Below are 20,892 nucleotides of genomic sequence, written 5' to 3'. Positions count from 1 at the left end.
AGAAGTAGAATGGTGCCTTACCTTGCTGGGGGGAAATTGCTTGTATTTTCTGCCGGAATGATCCAGTGCACACAAGTTGCTCACAAGTCCTTATTCATGTCACATATCAGTAACCAAAAATGTGAACTCTGTTCTGCTGGTATAAAAAAAACACATCATATAGAGAACATCTGATGCGGGAGTCTGCAGGAAGTACAGCGCCGCTCACAATGGCATTCTCACTGCAAAGACCATCTAATTCCTCTCAGCTGCTTGTCATGTGGTCTTGCTGACTGATCAAATGATTTTCTTTTGACAAGCTTAGCAACGCAGCTCTTTATTCCTCCATGGTGGAGCTATGAAATGGCTACACTAACAATGCCGCTGGTCCAATAACAAATTGGATTCACACGATACGGGGTTAAAAAAAAAGAAGCTAATTATCTTCATGGTATCTGGAAGGCCTTTCAATGGAAAGTAGAGTCTGGATTGGCCTTCGTCATTATATTAGATATGTTTTCTGCTTTATATCAAAGAATTAGAAAATGTTACAAAAGAGTAAAAAGCAAAGACCCCCCAAGCTTTGCAGTTCTGCAGATAATACTATCCGGAGACTTTCCATCATGCTGTGTAAGGACGTATTCACATGTGGCTTTGACGCAGCAACAATGGGTTTGTTAATGGTGCATTAACGCAAGCATTTTGTAAACGTATTGTTGACAGCAATGTAATTAGGCAAATCTCCTCTTCTCAGCTGATGCATTGCGTTGGAAAATGCATGCGTTACACGCCCTAAGGCCAAGTTCACCCTGCCTTCAGGGCTAGGGCTAAACTATGTCAATTTTGCCCCAATAACATTAACTAGAAATGTGCAGACCTGAACTTAAAGTTAAAATCCGGGGGTCCAGACAACCCAGATACATTGCCGAATTGGCACCCATTCAATCAATTCGGCAAATTGGCGCCCTTAGCTACTAGCCATGGCTGTGATTGGCCAGGGGTGTCCAGAGTTTGGGTCCACTCATCTCATTGTCAGCCAACTGAAGACTGCACCTTCATTAGGACTGCAATCCTACTAGGGACAACAGAAGGAGGCATAACAGGCCTCTTCATGCATCTGTCAGGCTGCCGCGAGTTTGAAGAAAAAAGTTTTTGAAAGTATGCAGGCTCTCTGCCCGCGGCTACGCCCCTCCACACTTACATTGAGTGGCGTAGTTGCAAATTTTGCAGTATACAATAAATTACGATTATTTAGCTGTTTCTACACCAAAAACTGGCATACAGGCACTGATAAATGTCCCCCATATAATCAGTCTGCTCCGCTCTTTCTACTCTACTTTCTGTAAACAAAGAAAAATGCACTTAGAAACTGAAACCACTGCAATACATTGCTGACCACAGGTTTCTAAGAGTTTATTCTTTTTTTTTTAAGCTGCAGTCACACTTACCACTAGCGCTGCGTTTACAAATACAACACTAGGGTACGGGGTAGGGCCTCAGCCTGATCGTATATGCGTTTCTAGGGAAACGCATGCGATCGGTAACCAGAACCCGGTGTCTTGCATTAAAACAATGGACACGCGATCGGTAACCATAGTAATGGATACTCGATCAGGCCAAGGCTCACCCCGTGCCCTAGCGCTGCGTTTGTAAGGGTGGTGACACACATGGCGTTGTTGGGCCGTTTTTAGGACTAATTATCTTAATTCAAACTGGTCAAAAACGCATGCTTTTTTCACAATCTGAAAACGTCCTAAAAACGCCATGTGTGTCACCACCCTAAAAACGGCCTAAAAATGCCATGTGTGTCACCACCCTAATTGTTTATTACGTTGTACTTTATTAGGATTGTTATGTTTGGCAAGCTACTACCCATCCTCACCACTAAGATTTCATTTCCTCTACATTATCTGTAATCGCCAAAAAATGCTATATTTGTTCTTAACTATATCGGAAGAGAAAACCACCCACTAATATAATCTATGATATCAAAACAGCCATTACATTATAAATTGTACCCAAAATAAACATCCAGTAGAAAAATGGACTATAGTACAGAATGTGAGCAGCAAAACCTTGGCTCAGTCAAGCTTCGTTTATCAGTATTATTTTAAAAGCAATGTAAAATATTTTCTAACATTTGTATTATGAACGTGCCCTTATAACCATTTATTAAGATAGTCTCACCAATGTGCACCCCGCTGATGTAGTGGTAATGGGATGGAGCTACAAGGTGCGTTCCTAGTGTTCCAGGTCAGGGTGAACTCATGCAGTACATTCTTTACAGGACACGGTGTTCAGTGTATAGGAATCCTTATTTTCTTTATTTTATGTGGTTATTGTTCTGTTCCCTGTTCTCCCCACTCAATGAGGAAGGGATTAAGAAATATGACAGAACAAAGCAGACAAGGCGTGGGAAAAGATGGCCAATGCCAAACCATAAATCAGAAGTAGCATTTGCTTAGGGTGGCACTACACTTTTGAAATGATGAACCCCTCTAAATATTTCTGTCACCTTCCACAAAGTCATATCTTAGCTCTACAAACAGTACTTAAAATTGCAGCTATTCTTACACCGAGTGTGCACAGGCCTCTAATCTCACAACTTTCGGCAGCTCATTACTTGTGGGTGGTTCTGTCGGCAGTCTATAAACATCTTAGGGTGCGGTCACAAGTGGTGTTTTGAACCCGTTTTTGACCCGTAAAAAAAAAACGCATTCGTTTTTTTGAAAACATATCCGTTTTTGACCGGTTTTAATTAAGATAATTGGGAAAACCGGTCAAAAATGGATGCGTTTTTTAACGCATGCGTTTAACAGACTGCTCAAAAACGGTTTCAAAACGCCACGTGTGAATGCACCCTTACACTACATTGTAACTTAACAAAATTGTCATAGTTTAGTTGGCATCATGTCAGGAATAAAAATCCCAATGCACTGAATCTAAAAGGCACAGCTGTGAAAATTTGGATGCGCCAATGTATCTGGATGCGCCGATTTGGCCAAGAAATCAGAGAATCCTGCTGTGGATCCGTAACAGAAAACTGAAAATTGTATTGTAAATTGTAGAATCTATCATGGATTCTGTATGGAAAATTCTGCTGTGTACATGTAAAATCTCAAAAGTCATAGCTGCTATAATACAAAACTGGCTCAGAAAATCTGCAGTATCCTAAGGTTAGATGCACAGTTAGATTAGACACCCTGCTCTGTAAACGGAAAAATTTTAAAAAGTTGGAGTGAAAAATGGCAACGCAAAAAATGAAAATGCCCTGGTCCTTGGTAGTAAATACTTGATATTATTTGTGTAATAAAAAGTTATACAGAAAGTATATTGAAAAATTCTATCAATTCAAGATCTCTGCTTGCTGTACTTCTCTATTTACTTCCAGTCGATAGAAATCTGTCCATGCTAATGTGATGGACATGTAGGTGCACAAGCTGTTATCACTGAGAATAGGAGCTGTGTGATAATAACGGCTCGTGCACCTGCATGTCATCACATCACCATGGACAGATTCTATTCACTGGAAGTAAATAGAGAAGCTTTCTATAGAAGCAAAGCAAGCAGAGATCTAGAAAACAGTGAGGAACGTATATCGGAAAATTGTATAACTTTTCCTTGAGTGGACATCCTCTTTAAGGGATTAAGTTCTGATGGTCCTAAACTTGTTCACAGGAAGTCAATTCTGACATTCAATTTCCAGCGGCAGGCAACATACCTGTGAGAACCAGTAAAAGGAAGGAGGAGTGTAACAAAGGGCCAAGGGTGATGCCACACATGGCGTTTTGAACCCATTTTTAATTAAGATAATTGTTAAAACCTGTCAAAAACGCATGTGTTTGTTAACGTACTGCTTAAAAATGGACCAAAAACGGGTTCAAAGCGCAATGGGGGACATTTACTATGGCGTTTCCGCCAGTTTTGTGGCACTCTCACCACATGTTCTGCTCTCAGACCTATTTATTAGCTGGCGGCGCCAGAAAAAATGACTTTTTCCGTCTGCTCCGACTCTTCTCTGAAAAGGGGCGTGGCTTTGGCGGAGTGGAAACTCAGACACAATTAATATGTGTCGCAGCCCTTTTTGGGCGCTGTAAACTGGCAGAAAGTAGACCAAAAGAAAACTGGTCTAGCAGGGACTGTTGGACACATTTCTGGTGCTCGGGACAGATTTTGGTCCCAGGGACAGAAAATGGTCTCGGCGCCAGAAATGTCTCTGCACAGCTCTACAATATTAAATGTGTATCTTCTTTCCCAGAGCAGGTCGGTAACAAAGCCAGTGCAGACACCGACACTTTAAGTAAATGTCCCGCATTGTGTGGCATCACCCTTAGGAACCTATAGTCAGACAAACCCTTTAGAGAACATATGCCATAACTGCAACCTAAACCCCACTTATTTATTGCAACGTGCCAGAATGGCAATTTAAGCAGTAACTTATTGCTCTCTGCTTTGCCATAGATTGCACCGAAATCAGTATCAGATAACATCAACACCATTGACTGGAGAAGCGTGAATTCAGATTATGATTGGATCTTTTTTGGGGCCCCCAATAAGATAGCATCCTGGGGCCTAGAGCAGGAGCTCTGATAACCCAACCCTCCCTGCACCTTCTCCATCTTCCTGCCGACCCAGACAGCACAGAATGTTTCTTTAAATAACGCCGTGCACGTCTGAGGCTGCTGAAGGATACTGCCGAGTCCTGTATGGCAAACTCTGTGCCGTGCCTATGGCCTGTGTGCCAAGAGAGGGGGCTCTGAATGCTACTTCTGGCACCCGTGCAATAAGTTTACCACCCCTGGAATAGTCTATTGTAGACTACTGTAGAATTGCAGAATTTTGTATTTGTATACCAGCTGCTAGTAAGGTGACAGTAGCTCCTTTCTAAAATACACAATTCTTAGGAAAAGCTAAAGTTTACTTACTGCTGAGGAATTGCTTCGCAGAGCTGACCATGACTCTCCCTCTTGTAGGAACAAGGAAGTCTGTAGCTAGTGACAAGCTTTAGAGACCCCCTTGTCACCGCTCACGCTGGTCCCTCCTGTGTCACTGCTTCCTGTAACCCCACAGGCGGTTTGTAGTGATAAAATAGGAGGCTGTCCGCTCCAAAGCTGCAGAGAACATCTGATTTGTTCACTTTTAAAGCAACTGACAGGGCTATGCTTTGTTGTTGCAAATAAAGAAATAGAATAAGCTTATTAGCCCTGAGCTGGCGTTATTACAGAGTAATCTGCACCACAGTAAATGCTTGTTTAGCCTCGCTTTATCTTATTGCTAATGTGCGCATACAGTGCGGACTAGATTGGGCTCTTGATTCCAAAAGCAAAAGTCACTGTCCGAAGCCCCTGGTGTTTCTGTTATAACAGAATAGAGAAGATGAGAGTTGTCATACTATAGGTGGCATAACGCATCTGGTTTCGGTGTTGTAAAGTTGGCTAGCTGTACCCACATTTAATACCTTGTTGGACTTGTTCTTCGACTCATCATTAAAGAGAACTTGTCAGGTGATTTTTACTACTACATCTGAGAGCAAGATACGATGGAGGAGTAACAGCCGAGCGGGATGGTACAGAGATGATGACTGATCATGGCTGCATCATGGGATGACAGAGTGACAGAGCACGGGTCATTCTCAGTAATCCAAACACGCTGTCTGCATATTTGGACTTTAGCAGAAGCTGAAGCTTTCTTCACATCTGTATGTTACCTTTTTTTTTGCGGATGTAAAAAAAACGAACGGATGGTTTTCTAATTGAAAAAAAAAACCTGTATTTATAAAGGTGATACATTTCAAGGTTTCCTAACTGCACAACCCCTTTTTAAGTAATGTACTAAAATCTATTGAATCTGAGAATTCTCTCTGATCAGTGAGAGTACATGTATTGGAATATTGAAGTCCACAATAGATGAGCCTTCTACCCCCGTAGAAATGTAGTAGAGCACTGTACTGGGACCACCGCCACCAGTCGCACAGAAGTGAATGAAACCTGCAGAGGTGCAACCAGTTGCTCCATTCGTAAAGTAGAAGGACCCACATTCTCTTGATCAGTGGAGTTTTCCGATAGTCAGAATGACGTTAATTATAAATGAATTATCTATGCAATGGCCTCTAGGCCAGGTATAGTGGTTGAGTATTTGCTCTAGGTTAATGAAAGTCATGGAAGTGGAAGGCTGCACCACTTATCTCACATCCCGGTAAGGCCGGTTACTTATGAACGTGCGCGGCTGTCCAGCCAGCAGAGGGAACGTCCCTGAATTATATTCCTATATGATGCAGGGACTCCCGTCTGCTGCACATTTTCATGTGTAACCAGCCTAAGGGTGATGTCACACATGCCATTTTTAGATCGTAAAAAACGCATACATTAAAAAACGCATGCGGTTTTTAAAAAAGCATGCGTTTTTTACTATCTGAAAAAGCCCAAAAACTGCCTAAAAACGCCATGTGTGTCACCACCCTAAGGTGTTAACATAACAGTTCACCTGTCTCTCATAAGAGTGTGGCCTGGTGCACGGAACTCGCCCCAGACTCCAAGGGTTATAGATAATATGCCAAAAAAAGGATAGATCCAGCACTCGGTACTTAGTATCATTCTTCCACTGTTTATTCGTTAAACCACTCACATATCCAGACAGTGTATAACTCAGTCTACTAATCGATGCGTTTCAGCAATTGGCCTTAGACCTATTGACCTAGACCGAACCTAAGGCCGACGGCACACGTGGCATTTTGAACCGGTTCTTGGGCCGTTTTTTAAGCAGTCCGTTAAAACCCACATAAGTTTTAAAAAATGCATGCGTTTTTGAAAAACGCATCAGTTTTTGAAAACGTATCCGTTTTTGACTCGTTTTAATTAAGATAATTGGTAAAACTGGTCAAAAACGGATGAGTTTTTGAAAACGCATGCGTTTTTCAAAAACATATGCGGTTTTAACGGACTGCTTAAAATTGGCCCAAAAACGGGTTCAAAACGGCAAGTGTGCCGCTGGCCTAAGGTGTTGCATCAAGCTGATCAATGAGGGTCCATCAGCTGGAAAGCTCACTGTACATAAGAACGGGATCCCAGGAATCCGCAGAAATGGAGTCCCGTTATTACTACAGGGTGGAGTGGCAGGGCATCGTAATGTTTTTAAAGTGACCCCAATAATGCCGTGATTCACTAAGATTGCGCGCCCGATTTCTTGCATGTGTCACTTCCCCGTTCAGGTCCGCTGGAGTTCGCCATCTTCTTCCTGGTGCACTGTCTTGCGACAGTCCAAATCCTGCGCTCAGTCCAAATTATCGGATCGTCCGACAGCGTGCCCACTAAATTGTGTCACATGTAAGCTGGCGCCACAATCCAATCACGTGCGACACAGTCCGGGTGCAAACCCCTGTTAAATACCTGTCAAAGCTGGGCAAATCCCAAAAACAGCGAACAAACAGACGAAAGTGCGATCCGCGACCCTTAGTTAATAAGCCCCACTGTGTGCCTAGCTTATATTGTCCCATTTCCTGAAGAAGTGCCCCCCCATACTTATATTGTCCCCTTTACTGTAGAATGCCCACCTCCCATATCCCCTTTTCTTTAGCTGCGCCGTCCTCTCCCTCCAATGTCCCCTTTCCCAGCTGAACTCTGTGAAAAAAAATCCAATACTTACTCGTTCCCCTGCAGCCGTCTCTTCCGCATTAGTTCATACATTTACTAGTTTCCCTCTTCTGGACTTACTTCAAGTTTTGGCTTATAAAACTGTGGTGCAATCTAACGGTATGGGTGATTACACACGTGGCGTTTTGAACGCGTTTTTGGCCCTTTTTTAAGCAATCCGTCAAAAACCTCATGGGTTTTTGACCAGTTTGAATTAAGATAATTGATCAAACCTGTCAAAAACAGATGCATTTTCAAAAAAACAGACTGCTTAAAAAAGGGCCAAAAACGCGCTCAAACAACCACGTGTGCCATCACCCTATAGCATCGGACATTGGTTTATAAGGGAAATACAATAACCACAATAATAATGGCTTATCCAGTCTCTTATTCACTTATTAGTCACTGTACAGATGTAGTACGGAGGAAACTGAATAATAATTTTATTTTGAATGCCACCAAATAAGGGGTTATGCAGCAGCTGTCACAGGAAATTTGGACATTTACAATTAAAGGGGAATGCTACAAATTCTTTATGAATCAGGGATCTATGGCAACACAACAGCTTCATTATTCTCCATTATTACAAGGACCACCACAATTTACAGAGCAGAGAACATGCTTTTAGCTTAATTTATCCAGCTCCCAGGTCAGCACCATCTGAACACAAAAATCCCTGAGACACGTAAGCAATTACTTCAAGACAATTAACTAAATGGAGACATGAAATGACAACACAATGATCAGCAACTAGTACAAGAGAGGTAGCAATTATTAGAATGCAACAGCAAAGTAGATAACAAAAATAGAGATCAGACTAAAAATACACACTACACACTAAGATACAGGTGGTGGCGGACGGGGCAGGTCATGCACGTGACCAGTGGTGGTGGCGGCGGACGGGGCAGGTCATGCACGTGACCAGTGGTGGTGGCGGCGGACGGGGCAGGTCATGCACGTGACCAGTGGTGGTGGCGGCGGACGGGGCAGGTCATGCACGTGACCAGTGGTGGTGGCGGCGGACGGGGCAGGTCATGCACGTGACCAGTGGTGGTGGCGGCGGACGGGGCAGGTCATGCACGTGACCAGTGGTGGTGGCGGCGGACGGGGCAGGTCATGCACGTGACCAGTGGTGGTGGCGGCGGACGGGGCAGGTCATGCACGTGACCAGTGGTGGTGGCGGCGGACGGGGCAGGTCATGCACGTGACCAGTGGTGGTGGCGGCGGACGGGGCAGGTCATGCACGTGACCAGTGGTGGTGGCGGCGGACGGGGCAGGTCATGCACGTGACCAGTGGTGGTGGCGGCGGACGGGGCAGGTCATGCACGTGACCAGTGGTGGTGGCGGCGGACGGGGCAGGTCATGCACGTGACCAGTGGTGGTGGCGGCGGACGGGGCAGGTCATGCACGTGACCAGTGGTGGTGGCGGCGGACGGGGCAGGTCATGCACGTGACCAGTGGTGGTGGCGGCGGACGGGGCAGGTCATGCACGTGACCAGTGGTGGTGGCGGCGGACGGGGCAGGTCATGCACGTGACCAGTGGTGGTGGCGGCGGACGGGGCAGGTCATGCACGTGACCAGTGGTGGTGGCGGCGGACGGGGCAGGTCATGCACGTGACCAGTGGTGGTGGCGGCGGACGGGGCAGGTCATGCACGTGACCAGTGGTGGTGGCGGCGGACGGGGCAGGTCATGCACGTGACCAGTGGTGGTGGCGGCGGACGGGGCAGGTCATGCACGTGACCAGTGGTGGTGGCGGCGGACGGGGCAGGTCATGCACGTGACCAGTGGTGGTGGCGGCGGACGGGGCAGGTCATGCACGTGACCAGTGGTGGTGGCGGCGGACGGGGCAGGTCATGCACGTGACCAGTGGTGGTGGCGGCGGACGGGGCAGGTCATGCACGTGACCAGTGGTGGTGGCGGCGGACGGGGCAGGTCATGCACGTGACCAGTGGTGGTGGCGGCGGACGGGGCAGGTCATGCACGTGACCAGTGGTGGTGGCGGCGGACGGGGCAGGTCATGCACGTGACCAGTGGTGGTGGCGGCGGACGGGGCAGGTCATGCACGTGACCAGTGGTGGTGGCGGCGGACGGGGCAGGTCATGCACGTGACCAGTGGTGGTGGCGGCGGACGGGGCAGGTCATGCACGTGACCAGTGGTGGTGGCGGCGGACGGGGCAGGTCATGCACGTGACCAGTGGTGGTGGCGGCGGACGGGGCAGGTCATGCACGTGACCAGTGGTGGTGGCGGCGGACGGGGCAGGTCATGCACGTGACCAGTGGTGGTGGCGGCGGACGGGGCAGGTCATGCACGTGACCAGTGGTGGTGGCGGCGGACGGGGCAGGTCATGCACGTGACCAGTGGTGGTGGCGGCGGACGGGGCAGGTCATGCACGTGACCAGTGGTGGTGGCGGCGGACGGGGCAGGTCATGCACGTGACCAGTGGTGGTGGCGGCGGACGGGGCAGGTCATGCACGTGACCAGTGGTGGTGGCGGCGGACGGGGCAGGTCATGCACGTGATCAGTGGTGGCGGCGGACGGGGCAGGTCATGCACGTGACCAGTGGTGGTGGCGGCGGACGGGGCAGGTCATGCACGTGACCAGTTGTGGTGGGGCGGACGGGGCAGGTCATGCACGTGACCAGTGGTGGTAGCGGCGGACGGGGCAGGTCATGCACGTGACCAGTGGTGGTGGCGGCGGACGGGGCAGGTCATGCACGTGATCAGTGGTGGCGGCGGACGGGGCAGGTCATGCACGTGACCAGTGGTGGTGGCGGCGGACGGGGCAGGTCATGCACGTGACCAGTGGTGGTGGCGGCGGACGGGGCAGGTCATGCACGTGACCAGTGGTGGTGGCGGCGGACGGGGCAGGTCATGCACGTGACCAGTGGTGGTGGCGGCGGACGGGGCAGGTCATGCACGTGACCAGTGGTGGTGGCGGCGGACGGGGCAGGTCATGCACGTGACCAGTGGTGGTGGCGGCGGACGGGGCAGGTCATGCACGTGACCAGTGGTGGTGGCGGCGGACGGGGCAGGTCATGCACGAGACCAGTGGTGGTGGCGGCGGACGGGGCAGGTCATGCACGAGACCAGTGGTGGTAGCGGCGGACGGGGCAGGTCATGCACGTGACCAGTGGTGGTGGCGGCGGACGGGGCAGGTCATGCACGTGATCAGTGGTGGCGGCGGACGGGGCAGGTCATGCACGTGACCAGTGGTGGTGGCGGCGGACGGGGCAGGTCATGCACGTGACCAGTGGTGGTGGCGGCGGACGGGGCAGGTCATGCACGTGACCAGTGGTGGTGGCGGCGGACGGGGCAGGTCATGCACGTGACCAGTGGTGGTGGCGGCGGACGGGGCAGGTCATGCACGTGACCAGTGGTGGTGGCGGCGGACGGGGCAGGTCATGCACGAGACCAGTGGTGGTGGCGGCGGACGGGGCAGGTCATGCACGTGACCAGTGGTGGTGGCGGCGGACGGGGCAGGTCATGCACGTGACCAGTGGTGGTGGCGGCGGACGGGGCAGGTCATGCACGTGATCAGTGGTGGCGGCGGACGGGGCAGGTCATGTACGAGACCAGTGGTGGTGGCGGCGGACGGGGCAGGTCATGCACGTGACCAGTGGTGGTGGCGGCGGACGAGGCAGGTCATGCACGTGACCAGTGGTGGTGGCGGCGGACGGGGCAGGTCATGCACGTGACCAGTGGTGGTGGCGGCGGACGGGGCAGGTCATGCACGTGACCAGTGGTGGTGGCGGCGGACGGGGCAGGTCATGCACGTGACCAGTGGTGGTGGCGGCGGACGGGGCAGGTCATGCACGTGACCAGTGGTGGTGGTGGCGGCGGACGGGGCAGGTCATGCACGTGACCAGTGGTGGTGGCGGCGGACGGGGCAGGTCATGCACGTGACCAGTGGTGGTGGCGGCGGACGGGGCAGGTCATGCACGTGACCAGTGGTGGTGGCGGCGGACGGGGCAGGTCATGCACGTGACCAGTGGTGGTGGCGGCGGACGGGGCAGGTCATGCACGTGACCAGTGGTGGTGGTGGCGGCGGACGGGGCAGGTCATGCACGTGACCAGTGGTGGTGGCGGCGGACGGGGCAGGTCATGCACGTGACCAGTGGTGGTGGTGGCGGCGGACGGGGCAGGTCATGCACGTGACCAGTGGTGGTGGCGGCGGACGGGGCAGGTCATGCACGTGACCAGTGGTGGTGGCGGCGGCGGACGGGGCAGGTCATGCACGTGACCAGTGGTGGTGGCGGACGGGGCAGGTCATGCACGTGACCAGTGGTGGCGAACGGGGAAGGTCATGCACGTGACCAGTGGTGGTGGCGGCGGACGGGGCAGGTCATGCACGTGACCAGTGGTGGTGGCGGCGGACGGGGCAGGTCATGCACGTGACCAGTGGTGGTGGCGGCGGACGGGGCAGGTCATGCACGTGATCAGTGGTGGCGGCGGACGGGGCAGGTCATGTACGAGACCAGTGGTGGTGGCGGCGGACGGGGCAGGTCATGCACGTGACCAGTGGTGGTGGCGGCGGACGAGGCAGGTCATGCACGTGACCAGTGGTGGTGGCGGCGGACGGGGCAGGTCATGCACGTGACCAGTGGTGGTGGCGGCGGACGGGGCAGGTCATGCACGTGACCAGTTGTGGTGGCGGCGGACGGGGCAGGTCATGCACGTGACCAGTGGTGGTGGCGGCGGACGGGGCAGGTCATGCACGTGACCAGTGGTGGTGGCGGCGGACGGGGCAGGTCATTCACGTGATCAGTGGTGGCGGCGGACGGGGCAGGTCATGCACGAGACCAGTGGTGGTGGCGGCGGACGGGGCAGGTCATGCACGTGACCAGTGGTGGCGGCGGCGGCGGACGGGGCAGGTCATGCACGTGACCAGTGGTGGCGAACGGGGCAGGTCATGCACGTGACCAGTGGTGGCGAACGGGGCAGGTCATGCACGTGACCAGTGGTGGTGGCGGCGGACGGGGCAGGTCATGCACGTGACCAGTGGTGGTGGCGGCGGACGGGGCAGGTCATGCACGTGACCAGTGGTGGTGGCGGCGGACGGGGCAGGTCATGCACGTGACCAGTGGTGGTGGCGGCGGACGGGGCAGGTCATGCACGTGACCAGTGGTGGTGGCGGCGGACGGGGCAGGTCATGCACGTGACCAGTGGTGGTGGCGGCGGACGGGGCAGGTCATGCACGTGACCAGTGGTGGTGGCGGCGGACGGGGCAGGTCATGCACGTGACCAGTGGTGGTGGCGGCGGACGGGGCAGGTCATGCACGTGACCAGTGGTGGCGGCGGCGGACGGGGCAGGTCATGCACGTGATCAGTGGTGGCGGCGGACAGGGCAGGTCATGCACGTGATCAGTGGTGGCGGCGGACAGGGCAGGTCATGCACGTGATCAGTGGTGGCGGCGGACAGGGCAGGTCATGCACGTGATCAGTGGTGGCGGCGGACAGGGCAGGTCATGCACGTGATCAGTGGTGGCGGCGGACAGGGCAGGTCATGCACGTGATCAGTGGTGGCGGCGCACAGGGCAGGTCATGCACGTGATCAGTGGTGGCGGCGGACAGGGCAGGTCATGCACGTGATCAGTGGTGGCGGCGGACAGGGCAGGTCATGCACGTGATCAGTGGTGGCGGCGGACAGGGCAGGTCATGCACGTGATCAGTGGTGGCGGCGGACAGGGCAGGTCATGCACGTGATCAGTGGTGGCGGCGGACAGGGCAGGTCATGCACGTGATCAGTGGTGGCGGCGGACAGGGCAGGTCATGCACGTGACCAGTGGTGGTGGAAGCGGACATGGCAGGTCATCCATGGAATCAATGGTTGTGACAGAAATGACAGGTCATGCATATGTGATAATAGGTGGGGCAAACATTTAGACAGGAAGACAAAGCAGACAATTTATCATACAAGCTGCCCATGAGAAATAAAAGAGCCAAATTCTGAAAATACAGACTCTCCAGTCACAGAAATAACTAGACTAGTCACACCACCAATACATGTACACAGCTGACTCTCCCCTGTTATAACCAGGTATCCTGCCACAATCAGCGCCACTCTCGTCTCTAGGCTGTGCCTGGTACTGCAAGTCATTCCTAAACTACAATCGCACACACAATGCACGGACAAGAGGGGCAATGTCATCCAAATAAAGAGGCAAAACTTCTTCTTACACCTGAACAGTATATAAACACTCATACCCCCATTTTTAGGGATAAGGAGTGAGACTCCTTAGATATGATCTATACACCTCATAGTAACACGATAATCCATAGACACTCAGCACTGGCTCTATAAGACACGCTGGGAGTTGTAGTGAAGTTGTATGGCGCTCCCGGGAAGATGCCTCTCACCTGCCTCCTCCAGGGTCCCGGCAGCCTCCACACCCGGGCTCCGCCGCTGCCGCTGCCTTATTTGGGTCGCTGTGGCAGTACTTTGATGCACATCACTTCCCGAGCCGCTGCCAGGCCCCGCCCCCAGAGGAGGAGTCACTAGTAGTAACGCCCCAGTGGTGCTGCCCCTGTGACCCGCCTCATGTGCAGGGCTGCTGCCCAGCGAGCCTTACCCACCACCAACACACCTCATACACCGTGCTATGTACATAGGGGCATCCTCAGCAGCAGCTATTGTGTTTTTCATCTGTAATTTTTAAAAAAACTGAAACAGTTTTTTAGTTTTCTTGTTTCCATTTCTCCCTATCCGCTTCAAAATTCCATAACTTTTTATTATTCCATGTAGAGAGCTGTGTAACGGCTCGCTTTCTGCATAACAAATTGCACTTCATAGTGACGGTATTTATTATTTCATGCCGTGTACTGGGAAGCAGGAAACTAATTACAAATGCAGTGAAATTGGTGGAAAAATACAATTGCGCCATTTTCTTGTAGGCTTGGATTTTATGGCACTGTCACTGTACTCCTCAAATGACATGTCTCCTTTATTCTTTGGGTCGGTTCAATCACAGGGATACCAAATTTATATAGGTTTTATAATGTTTTCATACATTTACAAAAATTTAAACCTCCTGTACAAAAAAACCCCTTCATTTTGCCACTTTCTGGCGCTGATAACTTTTTCATAAATCGTTGCACGGAGATGAGGGTGGTGTCATTTTTTGCGACTTTTGATTACTTTTTCAATGCTACCATTTTGAGGACTGTACTACCTATTGATTATTTTTTATTGAATTTATTATTTTTTGCAAAATGGAAAAAACAGCATTTTCAACTTTGGGCGCTATTTTCCGTTATTATATTTTGATAGATCAGCCATTTTGGGATGCAGCGAATAAAAATCAGAAACATTTTAGGTATTGCCGCGTCCCAAAATGTCCAATCTATCAAAATATAATAACACTTATTCCAAACGTTTAACCCCATAATGGAAAATAGTCGAAAATGACACTTTTTTGCCATTTTGAAAAAAAAAAAATCTATAAAAAGTGATCAAAAGGTAGTACAGTTCTAAAAATGGAAGCATTGAAAACGTCATCAATAGTCACAAAAAATGATACCACACACAGCTCTGAACACCAAAATATGAAAAAGTTATCTGCGCCAGAGCATGGTAAGAATTTATGAAGAAACATGAAGAATTTATTTTTGTACAGGAGGTTTTAATTTTTGTAAATGTATGAAAACATTATAAAACCTATATAAATTAGGTGTCGTGATTCTACCGACCCAAAGAATAAAGTAAACATAAAAACCAAGCCCAAAAGAAAATGGGGTAAATGCAATTTTTTCTGCTTCCCAGTACACGGTGTAGAATATTAACCCCTTCCCGCTCTGCGTCCGATATATCGGACGCAGAGCTGATGCTGGTTCAGCTTAAAATCTCAACCGAACCGGCATCGGGAAACACGGGGTGCCGGTTATAACTAATAGCCGACACCCCAGTGTAACACCCGCGGTCGGAGTGGGCTTGTGCACAGGCTGACACTGCTAATACCCTGCAGTACATCAGTATTGCAGGATATTATCATGAACAAGCAATCAGATGATTGCTTGTTCATGTCCCATGGTGGAAAAAGTTAAAAAAGGTTATTCAATAAAAAATAAAGTAAGAAATCAATAAAAATGGCCATAAGCCCCAAAACATATAAAGAGACATATAACGCAAGAAACAGTCTAAATCAAACCACACATATATAGTATCACCGCGTCTGTAACAACCCGTAGAATAACAGTAAATAATTATTGAACCAGCACGGTAAACAGCGTTAAAAAAAAACTGCTATTCAATCCCACAAAAAATGCAATAAAAAGTGATAAAAAAAACATTTGTACTCCAGAATGATACTGCCGCAAAGTACAACATTTCCCACAAAAAACAAGCCATCAACTAGCTCCGTAGACAAAAAAAGTAACGTGTAATGCCACTTGGAAAACGGGAATGCAAAAATGATAGATTTTTCCCACATTAGGGTTTTATTTGACAAATTTAGTAAAAAGTAAGAAAAAATATTCATGTATGGTATCCCCGTAATCATATCGACCCATAGATTAAAGATAACATGATAATTGGGTTATACGGTGAACACCAAAAAAAAAAAAAAAAAATCCAGTACAGAATTGATGCTTTTCTACTCCTGCCCTCAAAAAAAAGTTCCCTTAATTTTCAACAACCAACAACCAAACCCAAAATAGGTAACACTGGAAAAAGCATCTCAACCCACAAAAAAAATGCCATCACATGACCCCAATAACGAAAAAGCTAAAATTTTATAGCATACAAAAGTGGCCAATGAGGAAACTTAAATCCTGGCAGCTGTAGGGTGCTCCTTCCCTCCTGTGCCTCGCTGTGCGTCCATAAAACAAATAACGGCCACATGTGGGGAGTCTCTGTACTCGGGAGAAATTGCAGAACAAATTGTATGGTCGGTTTTCTCTTATCTTTTGGAAATGTGTAAATTTTAGGGCTAAATGAATGTATAATCGTCAAAATTTGACCATTCTAAATTTCACCTCCATATTGATTCAATTACTATGAACAGTGGCGTAACAATAGCCGTAGCAGCCGTAGCGCCTACTACGGGGCCCGGGCGGCACAGTGGCCCGGGAAGAACAGCCAATACAAAACTTATAAATGCTTACTGGGATGATGGGACCGCCCTTGGACAATAATACGGGCCCCTGTGCCATCCCTCTGTCCGCCCACCTCATCTGTGGGCCGACCGACTTGGCCTTTTCATTTGTGGCCACTCAGCCCGCCCACTTCTTTCAGCGTGACCACCCCGATGGCCTAGTCCATTCGCGGCTGCCTGGCTGGCCCACACCTTCCGTTGCCCCGTCTCTATACGCCGGCCCGGCCGGCCGGCCCACTACATCTGGTTGACTGACCGGCTTACCGCGTCCGCAGTCGCGCAGCCGACCTACTTCCGCAGCTTCCCAAAGACACAGCCTCCCACTGCACAGCAGCCGGTCTACAGGAAATGTAAGTTAGTCCATATATATATATATATATATATATATATATATATATATATATATATATATATATATGTAGATTGTTGTATGCATGCTGTATGTATGTGTTGTATGTGTGTGCTGTGTGTATGTGCTGTATGTATGTGCTGTATGTATGTATACGTGCTGTATTTAGGTGTATGTGCTGTATGTATATGCTATATGTGTGTGTATGTGCTGTGTGTATGTGCTGTATGTATGTGTGTGGGTGCTGTGTGTATGTGCTGTATGTATATGCTGTATGTATGTATGTGCTGTACAGTATATACTTTATGTATGTTTGTATATGCTGTATGTGTGTGTACAGTATATACTGTATGTGTGTATGTTCTGTACATACTGTATGTATTTGTGTATATATTGCATGTATACGCAGTATGTGTGTATGTGTATACTGTGTATATGTGTATAAACTGTATGTAGACACATGCATATAAATATTTATATGTATATGGTGTATGTGTGTATCTGCATGTGTGTATATGCTGTATGTATATGCATTGTGTGTATACACTATATATACTGTATGTGTGTATATGCTGCATATAGATTCAGTATGTGTATATGGTGTTTTTATACTACATGTGTGTGTATACAGTGTATACACAGTGGGTGTATACTGTATGTAAAAGAATGTGTTGTATGTATGCTATATGTATGTATCTATATAAATAGTATGTATGAAACTTGTATATATACTGTATGTATATACAGTTTGAGTTTGTATATACTGTATATGTTAGTGTATAAATATATATATATGAGTACATAAACTTGTGCATATGAGTGTATACGTATGTATATGTGTATATAAAAGTGAGTGTAGAATGTTATGTGTGTGGTTTATTTAAGTGTATAAATGTGTGTCATTGTATAAATGTGTGTGTATGCATGAATATTTTTTAGCGGGAGGGGGGCCCCATACAGAAATCTGCTATGGGGCCCTGCCTCTCCTAGTTACGCCACTGACTATGAAAATCTCAAGGGGTTAACAATCTTCCTAAAATCTGTTTCTGATAGCTTGAGGGGTGCAGATTTTAAAATGGGTTGGTTATATAGGGGGTTTTGATGCCAAATATGTAAAATTTCATTCAAAACTGTATTTATCCCAAAATAGTCAATTGTTAAAATCCGGAAAAGTGATATTCGAATTGTAAGCCACGAGACATCAAAATAAATTATCCAGACATTTCAAAAATTATGAAAATGTAAAGTAGACATATGGGAAATGTTATTCAGCTATTTATTTGGTGATAAATCTATCGGCCTGAAAACGCAATGATTTCGAATTTCGAAAATGGCAAATTTTTCAAAAGATTCATCATTTTTTCTTTTTTTGTAAATAAATGCAAAACTCATTAGCCAAAATTTACCACTAAAATGAAGTACAACATGTGGGGAAAAAAAACTATCTGAGAATCGCATTGATAAGTAACAGTGTTCAAAAGTTATAACCATATAAAGCGACACAAGTTAGAATCCAAAAAATGCGGTGCGGACCGTCTGAGAGTCTCTGAGGGAAGAATCTGTGGACCCTCTGGACCACCGCGGGGGTTGGTATGAGACCCGCGGTGGCAGTCAAGGCAACGGATGCAGGAAATGAGATGACAGCAGGAGCGCAGAGGAGCAATGGTAACGCGGGTATGGAGTGAAGGCACCACTGGGCTGGAACCCTGGACGGCACATCAGGAGCACAGTCTTACAGGAATGGACCACAGGATACAGACCACAGGATGCAGAGCACTGGACACGGACCATTGTATATGGACCACAGGCACGGACCACAAGACACAGACCACAGGATACGGACCACTGGACACGGACCACAGGCTATGGACCATAGGATACGGACCACCGGACACAGACCACAGGCATGGACCACAGGATATGGACCACAGGACATGGACCACAGGATACAGACCACTGGACAATTTGTGCAATTTGTCACACAGAAAACAAGCCCTCATACAGCTCTGCACATGGAAAAATTAAAAAGTTATGGATTTTTGAAGGTGGGGAGTAAAAAATGAAATTGCAAAAACCAAGAAGGGCTTGGTCGTTAAGGAGTTAAGGATGATAGTTTACTATGTTTGGGGGTGGGGCAAAGGCAGGACAGGGGACCCTCTTTCTCTAGCCCAAAAGCTGGTATATGGGAAATTTTAATTGTAGTTATCCCATACTCTAGCGTAGCAGAGTATTGTCTCAACTGCTGCTGTGTGTAAAAATATCACTGCTGCCTACTTAGGCCAGATTTAGCCTATGAAGTACGGAAAAGGCACATATTTAGATGAAAATTCGCTCTAGCGCCTCTTGGCATAGGAAATACTTTGGAACCACTTGTGCTAACATTCGCAGGTTTTAACCAAAAATTTTTAAATCCAATAAAAATATAAATACCTCATGCCACATTTTTCAAGTACTCTGAGCCACTATGATAAACTGGGGTCTTAAGAAACCTCTCTAATGATAAATCTGCCCCATAGTATAAATAGATATGAAGCAGGGGTACATATATCATACGCAGGCACTGAGCATGCGCCAGCATGTTTCTTCCCTGCAGCGCAAGATTTGTCAGTTGGCCACGTGGCAGCGGGCATCAGTGAACCAGTTCTACGTGGCGCTGTAGCCTGTGCTTGAATTAGCACAGGCTATAGCTTGTGCACAGACACAGGGCAGAAATCCTCTGCACTAGCCCACTCCACTTCCAGGCACACCCCTCTTAACACTTGGCTCGGAAGTGGCATAAGGGGAAAATAGGCGCAATTCATGCCTAATGCACAAATTCCTGGCCCATAGAGCTCAAAAGGATTGTCCAGCCACATCAAGCTTTCCTCATTCCACAGGATAGGGAGTAAATTGCTGAGCAGTAGATCACAAGAATGGGTATCTGCTGTATATCAAAATGAACATAGCAGATGGTCACATATATGCTGGCACTCTAGATGGCATAAATGTGCCATAGACGACCTGCCACCCTATTCATATGGCCCAACAGACTTCCGTTCTCATGATCCAACCCACCACTGGGACCCCCACGAATCACATGCGGTGGTCTTTAGTTAAGCTCACTGCATACTCTCCATTAAAATCATAACCATTATTTGAAAACGTTTTTTATATTGCAAGTGCGCGATGTGGTGAACATTTTTCAAATATAGTTCATTAAAGGAAACCTCGGTGTAAGATGCATATACCGAGCACCAGCTCAGGGTGAGCTGGTGCTAGTGCTTACTTTCATTAGTGTCCTAAACCGCCGTATCGTGGTTTAAACACTTTTTATTCTTTACAGCCGAAGGAGCTTCGGCGCACCATGCCACACGACCGCGCCTACATAGGAAGTGAAGGAGAGCCGGTGACGTCACGCGCGCACGGTCGCGCGCTTGGTGCGCCGAAGCTCCTTCGGCTGTAAAGAATAAAACGTGTTTAAACCTCAATACAGCGGTTTAGGACACAAATGAAAGTAAGCACCGGCACCAGCTCACCCTGAGCTGGTGCTCGGTATATGCATCTTACACCTACCACTTCAAGTGGTATGTTTCCTATAACAAATTCTGTTTAGTTTGTAAAACAAATATCTACATCTCACATCTAATCTAAGGCTCTGGGAATGAAAGATTAAGCTGATCTTTAAAAATTCTGCTTATAGCATACTACAGCCAGGGACAGCAATAAAGGTTACCACAGCTGTGTAAGAAACAAGCGAGAAGAGAGAAACCTGATCCAGCTCTATCAGTTTCACTACTTATATGACACATGGATTGAGGATGTCCCAAAAGACCAAGGCCTGTAATGACCTTGTTATTGTTCAGTGAT

General features: G+C 48.4%; 2 protein-coding genes across 8 annotated transcripts in view; both read right to left on the bottom strand.

The window, feature by feature from the left end:
* The window catches only part of RAB27A (RAB27A, member RAS oncogene family), a 45,552-nt gene extending 31,430 nt beyond the window's left edge, over window positions 1-14,122 (bottom strand). The window contains exons 1-2 of one of the 6 annotated variants that reach the window (XM_072148165.1): window positions 13,966-14,105; window positions 22-136 (exon numbers count right to left, since the gene is read on the bottom strand). The gene's annotated coding sequence lies outside the window, so the exon portion shown is untranslated. Of the gene's footprint in view, window positions 1-21; window positions 137-4,904; window positions 5,051-13,965 lie in introns of those variants that run through there. The other 5 variants (XM_072148171.1, XM_072148164.1, XM_072148166.1 and 2 more) reach the window with 5 other exon arrangements.
* Window positions 1-20,892, bottom strand: part of PIGBOS1 (PIGB opposite strand 1) — a 229,348-nt gene that overhangs the window by 195,535 nt on the left and 12,921 nt on the right. The window lies entirely within an intron of this gene.

Source organism: Engystomops pustulosus, chromosome 4, assembly GCF_040894005.1.
Source record: "Engystomops pustulosus chromosome 4, aEngPut4.maternal, whole genome shotgun sequence".
In the NCBI taxonomy this organism is placed as follows: domain Eukaryota; kingdom Metazoa; phylum Chordata; class Amphibia; order Anura; family Leptodactylidae; genus Engystomops; species Engystomops pustulosus.
Note: the sequence above shows the minus strand (reverse complement) of the source record. Positions and strands in the feature narration are given on the sequence as shown.